Source organism: Furipterus horrens, unplaced genomic scaffold (genome assembly GCF_987537825.1).
Source record: "Furipterus horrens unplaced genomic scaffold, mFurHor1.1.pri manual_scaffold_2, whole genome shotgun sequence".
In the NCBI taxonomy this organism is placed as follows: Eukaryota; Metazoa; Chordata; class Mammalia; order Chiroptera; family Furipteridae; genus Furipterus; species Furipterus horrens.
In genome coordinates this window covers 80,849,423-80,857,442 of record NW_028327172.1, presented here as the reverse complement: position 1 = coordinate 80,857,442, position 8,020 = coordinate 80,849,423, and positions in this window count along the sequence as shown.

The following is an 8,020-nucleotide window of genomic DNA, read 5'->3' as shown; positions in this document are numbered from 1 at the left end:
TCCAACCAACTGAGCCACACCAGTCAGGGCTGGTACAGATATTTTTAACATGCACCCCAGATGATTCTGAGTAGGTACTATGAAAAACACTGCATTAGGAACAGACAAGTAGCCAATTACTTAGATTTCTCTTTATCAGTTAAGCTCATTTGTTGAAATAGAAGAGAGGAAGTGGTTTAAAAGAAAGGGAGATAGAAAATATGTAGCCAAAGGTGTTCTTGGATTGGAGGAAATTGAATCTGGGTTGTTGATTTAAAACATGTCCTAGAAGTTCGATTTTGGAGCAGTGTTGGATGTGGTGCTGACATTCAGAGTAGACACACTGGAAGAACCAGTGCCCACCATGTACCAGCCCTTGTGTTGGCTGCTGTACATGTTGCCCTAGTTATTTCTGGTCACCTTCCCTCATGTCCTGCCCCCAGCAATGCTTGACAGATGCCTGACATTCATGTTGTTGTATTTTACCTAATAGAATAATGATTATATACCCATCTTGATAGTCAAATGTAATTTCTGTTCTAGGATCTTTTTTGTGTGTGTAGAGAATTTCCACTACTTAAACATTTTAGGCACAAAGGTAGCTATTTATGAAGACACATATGGCAGATAAGGGTTTTGGACTTCAAGCATCTCCTACTAGGATTTATTTTTTTATTCTGAATTTTTAATAAGTTTATTGGGGTGCCATTGGTTAATAAAATTACACAGGTTTCAAGTGTACAGTTCTATAATATATCATTTGTATATTGTATTGTATTTACAATCTAACATCAAATATTCCATCACCATATACTTGACTTTCTTTACCCTTTATAACTCCTTTCCCTTCCTCTCTAGTAACCACCATACTGTTGTCTTTGTCTATGAGTTTAAGTTCTGTATCTCACAGATGAGTGAAATTGTACAGTTCTTGACTTTTTCTGTCTTACTTACTTTGCTTAACATGATATTCTCAAGATCCATCCATGTTGTCGCAAATGGCAGTATTTCATCTTTTCTTATGACTGAGCCCTGCTTGAATTTTAAAATCTGACTTTGCATGTTACAGAGAGGATTCTTCTAAGTTGTCTCTATCAGGTTTAGAATAAGATGTGATAAAGGTAAGCTTTATTTTCACCACCTGAGTCTTTGTTAATTCATAACCAGGGAGAAGTGAAAAATCAAGACATATTCTTCTTGCATTGCCACTAGCTGTAGTAGTTAGCCAATAAGTTCGCAGAGCTCTTGGAATGCTTACTTGTTACCTGACTGATATGCCATAGTGTTAATAATGCTAATTATAGTAAGTGTGAGTTGAAGGGAGGCTTTGGGATCCAGATATCAGACTCAAGAGGTGAGAGGCTGGTGCATAAATAAAGGGATAGGGGAAATGACTAACCTTAATAGAAGATGTACTCCCCCCACCAAGACCTCAGAATGTATTAAATTAAGACTTACATTAAATCTTGAGTTACTTGTCTGCCTGGATCGTTTTTCTGCCAGTAGATCTTTGACTGTGTGCTTCACTCTTACACCTTGATACACTCGTTTGCTGTAGTCTCCTGGGACTTAAGAAAGTAGAATAGTAACAATCAAATGTGGATGGAGTAATTAGGTTAACCTCTGGAGGAATGTATTCAGAGTTGATAATTGTGATGCTATTTTCTCTTTAGAATGACAGATTTTTTTTTATCCTCATCTGAGGATATATTTTCTTTTGGAGAGAGAGAGAGAGAGAGAGAGAGAGAGAGAGAGAGAGAGAGAGAGAGAGAGAGAGAGAGAGATTAGAAACATTGATTGTTGCCTCCCATATGCACCCCAACCAGGGATCAAACCTGCAATCTAGGTATGTAACTTGACTAGGAATTGAAACCGCAACATTTTGGTGTATAGGACAATGCTCCAACCAACTGAGTCATCAGGGCAATAAACTTGAATTTGAAGTGACTTCATTAAAGGTCATTTAGTCTTATCTTCTGGTCCTTAATGGAAACTCATACAAGCTCTGATTAAGTGAAAGAAACACTATTCCGTCTTTCACACAACAGCTGTTCAAAGTGTCCTCTTTTTTGTCCTCTGGTTTGTCAAAATTTACTCACGGAAGACTTAAAATTTATGCTTTCATTGCATGATCAGGGATTGGGTGCCACTAGAAATGATGCTTCTTAATACATGAAGCAAAAGTTAGATTTGCATGATTCAAGTTACAGTGTGACAGTATTTCTGCTGCATCATATTTCTGCCTGATGTGGGTGAGCGGGTCAACTGGACTGTTTCAGGAAGATTATATTCTTTAGGAGTTGGTCATTTGTATGTATTTTTTATTTTTGAAAATGTAGTGATTTAATGAGGAGTTGCTGCTTTGAAACTAGGCCAAGGATAAGGGAAGAGTCATTCATTTATTTAACAAATAATTATTGAGCACTTACCACATGCAGTTATTGACCACGTTATAGTGCTTGACAATTTACATGCATTATTTCATTTGATCCATTTTACAGATGAAGAAGCTGAGGTCTGGGGCTAAGTTATTTGCCAACGTCTCATAGCTACTAATAACCAGACTTAGTAGCTAGGTTCCAGATTTAGGTCAAATTATAGTTCTAACAACCAGAAAGTTTGCTATTTTTACCCTGATGAAATTACAGAGAGATAACAGACTGTAGAGAAAATATTCCCCCAACATTCTAAAATTGGCAACAATGGTTTTTGGGAATAGTGAATTCCTCGTCACTAAGGATGATCAAACAAAGATAGGATATGCCTTTTGTTTGGATTATTATAGGAAGTATTTAAGCACTAAATTGAAGTTAATTAGAGGGATCATAAGACATTTTTGAACTGAAATTGTTCTGTAGAAGGTTGGATGGTTTGATTCATTGAGGTGTTGTTGCTGGCTTACCAACAATTTCAGCAGCAGAGACTTTAGCATCATGTGTCGTCGGCAGCCGTCCGTCTCGAGAGACGATGGTGTAGCTTCTTAGGAGTCTATCTGCACCGCCGAGAATGGCTGTGCAGTCTGACTCGGGAGTGATACGGTATCTGTCTCCTCCCGTGTTGAATCGACATCTTGCGATGACGCTGGAGTGTCCTCTCCAGTGAAGCTGAAGCTACAGAGCCTGGGCAGGGTGATATGGAAGGTCTACTGTTGCCCATGCAGCAGACCCCCCCCTCTCTTCGCAGCTGCAGAACATAAGAGCATAGCTGACTTCAGAGTTTTATAATATATGTATATGAAAATGCTTTGAAAAATACCAAATTTTACACAAAGTGCATGTACAAAATGAAGGAGAAAAAAAATCTAGGTTCCAAGACAATGTATTATTTAATACAAATAATACTACAAAAAACATGATTTTAGCAAAACAGAGTTATTTGAATGGTCTCTTGGGTCTAATTTTGACAGGATTTTGGACTATATATCTGCTAACTTGAAGTATGTCTTATCTTTTAGAAAAGCTTAAAGCTATATTTATTCATCAATTATTTATTGAATGTGTTCTGTCTCAGGCATTGTGTCAGAACTGGGGATATGAAAGGACATGCTATCAAGTGTGAGGAGAGAAATACTTAAAAAATAATGATAATGCAATGTGCTAAGTACAACAAGAGAAATATGCCTGGGATATTCTGAAAAACACAGGCTGTGTCGATTCCTGTGAGTGTGGGCGGGAGTTAGGGAAGGCAAGGTGACACCTGAGCTGAGGCCAGGGATGTGTGGAGATGGCAAAATGGGCAAGGACATTCAGGTATAGAAGACAGCATGGGCAATGGCTGGAGGCAAGAACAGACAGGTGTGTGAGGGAGGCGGTGGCAGGCACTCCGCCTGGGGAAATAAAATGAGTAGAGCTCAGTCGTGAAGTTTCTTGCGTGAAGGAGTTTGGACTTCATCCTGTTGACACAAAGGTCATAGAGCCATTGCAGGCTGTTACGCATAGGAATATACTGTCGTTAGATTTGCATTTTAGATAGATTTATCTGGCAGCTCCATGAAGGGTGGATTTAAGAATACCAAAACCACAGGGAGAGCAGGCAGGAGGATTCTAGAATAATTCAGGCCAGAGGTAGTGGGGTGTAAGTAGTGATAGATAGGAAAACAAGGAGCAGATGGACTTGGGAATTATTTATATGTGGGAGGGAAAGGAGAAGGAAAATTTAAGGGTTATTCTCAAGCTTCCACCATGGGGTTGGTCTGAGTACATAAGGTCAGAGCCATCATACTGTTGGTGATGAAGCCAGGAAAGAGGATGGAATCTCTCTTGGGGCGTGTTTGAGAGGTAGAGTCACAGGATGGCACACATAGAAACAACACATGTTGGGCACATTGGGACAAACAGGCCAAGCTATCCCCAAGGGCTGAGAGGATCAATATCCTGGAAACTCCTATAACATCAATTCCTGAAACGCTGGTTGGGAAGCTCTGGACTAAATGATTAAAGGTAGGAACCTGGGGAACATCCTTATTTGAAAGATTATTTCATCTTCATCTATGAAGATGAAATGGTTGAAGAAGAACAAGGGAAAACAAGGGGAATAAGATACCACAGAATTCAGGGGAGGAGATTTGAAGAAAGAAGGAAAAAGTATAAGATACAGCAGAATGATTCAGGAAGATAAAGAGAGCGAAGTACCCATTGATTTCAATTTAGTGGTTGGTGTTAGACCTTATCAATGGCAACTTTGGATGTGTAGAGTAGCTAGAATTTTGTTCCATGACACCTCTGACCTCATCTCCTAATCCTCTTCACTTTACAGATAAGAATGCCAAGGGTAGAGGTGGAGACAGGGAGGAAAATGACTTCTTGAATTTTGAATGAGAAAGGGAAGCAAGAGATTGGATCATAACTAGAGAGAACTAGTGTCAAGGAGAGGTTTGCTTATGTTTTTATATCCATTTATATACTTATGGGTGGCAAAGATTTGAGGATATTTAAATAGGTTAGACAAAGGGACTAAAGATTTAGGGGAGAGGGAGAAAATGATGGAATGTTTTGAAAGAGAAGAAAGAAATTGGGGTCAAGGGCACAAGGTTGGCTCTTGTGACTGAACTAAAGAAGGGGGGAGGGGTGGTGGTTGGGTGGTACCCATAGGCTAAGTGGCCAAGACCCCTCTAGTGCCCCTAGAAGCAGCCTGGTGTAGGAGAATGACTCAAGTACTAAATGTCAGAAGAAGGTGAAGGTCAAAGCCAAACAGATGAGTCAAAGTGAGAATACACACCAGTGATCCTCGAAGTGTGATCTCCTGGCCGGTGGCAGCAGCATCAGCTAGAAACTGAGACATGCAGATTCTCAGGCCCTTCTCCAGATGTACTGAATCAGAGACTTTAGGGGTAGGGGTCCAGGTCATGTTTTAATAAGCCCTCCTGGTAATTCTGGTGGAACCACAGGTAAGAATAATGACTTTAGATAAGGTTCCTGTGGAGGTGGGGCCAACTCTAATACAGGCATTCCTGGCTAAGCAAAAAGGGAAACATCTGACTGGTTGCTGGCAGGTGTGGACTTGGGTCCGAGAAGTAGGAGAAGGTGGAAGTTTAAGCGGTCCAGGCTGGATTCTTTGTGTGTTTGCAGAGAGTCTTGGCTTCACTTTTTTTCCGAAGGGCTTTTTAATTGATGATTTCTATCTGAATGATCTATTTATACTTTATGTGTATGCCAAAAAGCCTAGAGGAAATACACCTATTTTAAATAAGTTTAACAAATAACCACATAGTCATGAATAGAGTGGTAAAGTTCATGAGATGACAAATAACCAGATCAACACTTCTGAAGTTTTGTCATAAAATAATCAGTCTTAAGTATCAGTTGGCACTGACTTGGTGAAAAGTATGGGGCTATATGCCACAGGGGATGCAAAATAAGTTTAGAATACATAACAGATGTCCTCAAAGAGATCCTATTTTAGTGAGAGAAATAAGATATTCACATGTGAAAGAGTAGGGGAGGGGAAGAATACACTTTTGACTGTTGATGAATGTTTCGTGGGAAGGGATGGGATTTCAGTTGGATTTAGAAATCACCAGTGGCATCAAGTATCTGGAACCTAGTAAGTGCTCAATAAATACTTGTGGAGTAAATAAAATGCCTTGGAGAAGTTGAGGAAAATGAAAGCCCAGAAAAACCACAGGGCTTGGAAAGGTGCAGATCTTTTTTCAGAAGGTAGGAGAGCAGTTTCATAAGAGGTGGCAATGAAAGCCCTTCTCTGGTGATGAGAAAACAGGGGCAGTGGGGATAAACTATGTTCTGAAGCAGTGGTACCAAAAAGCAAACACCGATGTTTTATGCAGCACCTCAGGTGAATTAAAATAAATTTTAACTAAACAATGGAACCTAGCACAAATTCTTTAAACTATTGTCTGGGATATTCTTTGTGCTTTTGAGAATTCTGAAAGAGCCTTAACCCACCCTGCCCTCCTTTTTTGGAGTGCAGTGAAATTTAGAATTTAAAAATGTTACCAGTATCCCTACTCTCAAACCTTATTTTCTCTGTGCGTTGTGTCTATTTAAAGACTCCACACCTGCATAAACCAGGGGAGGCTGGAGCTTTTATTCAAATACTCTAGATACAAACTTGCATTCGGATCAGTTGTTGAGAAAACAAAGATATGAGTTTCCGGAAGGACAGCACAAGCAAATTCATTAATAAGCACCAATTTATTCTTTAGAATTTGGAAAAAAGTTTGTACTGTAGTATTGTGATTATGTGTATGCGGCGGATTGTCTCAATCCCATCCTCTCCTTTTGCTCCTGTTTACTTTGCTGAAGAATTTAGCCCCTAGTAAGTTTAATGGTGCTGTTACTTAAATACTGTTTTGAAAATTAAATATCTTCTGCATCAAGTCAAATTCATATATTTTGAAATTGAATATTTAAGAATTTAGGTAATTCCTAAACTTTTTTTAGTTATTAAATATCAAATACATTTATAGTATTTGAAGCACATTCTTATTTTATTATTTTTGATGATGTTCTCTGGAATATATTTTCTTTCTTTAAAAATTTTAGTCTCCAAGCAGGCTCTTGTTACATGGGTAAGGGGATAAAGAGATGGTTAGAAACAAAGTAGAAAAAGAATAAAATAAAAAAAAAAACCCACCTCATAACTTTAGAAAAGAACAATTTACACTTTGAGTTATATCATTAGACAATGCCAGGATTAAGATAATAGACGGGTGTCTCCCTGCACTGTAGACCATCGAGGTATGGAATATAGGCATGTTCTCACTCAAGACAGTGCAGAATAAAAATCCTAAATGGTGAGCTCTTGGTGGACAGCATCCATGTTGGTTCTATTTCGCTGCCTGTTAGGGAAGTGCTGAGAATGAGGTCTGGACAGGCCAGTGACAATACAGTGTGCTGTAGCACCATCTGGCTCAGGTGCCAGCCCCTGCACTGCCGGTGTTTGTCTCCTTGTGCTGCTAACCCAGCTCGGCCTGCCTTGCTGAGGAACAGAGCGCTCTCACAGGGGGAAGCAGGTATCCGCCCAGGAGTAATAGTGCTAGGTCTACACCCCTGACAGGCTCAGAAGTTTTGGTTTCACTTCTGATCTGGGAAATTACACCATATTCGTCTTTTATGGGAAACCTCCAGCAGAATAGAAGGAAAGGCACATTCAGCAAGTTATCTTGAAATGTTCAAAATAATAATTATTAAGCAGAAAATAATATATATTGCTTACGAAATCTTAAACTGGAAATAAAGTCCAAAACTTTTAAAGAAGTGAAGCCAAATTAGATAATCTGTGAGGATTTTGTCGAAGTTTGGTTTGCCCACGTAGCGGGCATCTATCCACAGGCCTTCCCAGGAGTCACCTCTCCTTCCCACCTTTTAAGCCTCAGAGCTGGATCCGAAAACTTAACATTTCTGTCAATAACCACTTTCATGCTGCAGAACATAGATGCTTTTATGGCTCTTGCTGTCTTCTTATCTTTTCAGACCAAACTTTGAAGGGCTATGGCATTTCTAAAACATTAGTTTTTCTTTTAAGGTACTTTATAAAGCATTTTTGAAATACTTCTTGTCATTATTTATTGACATTTAAAATG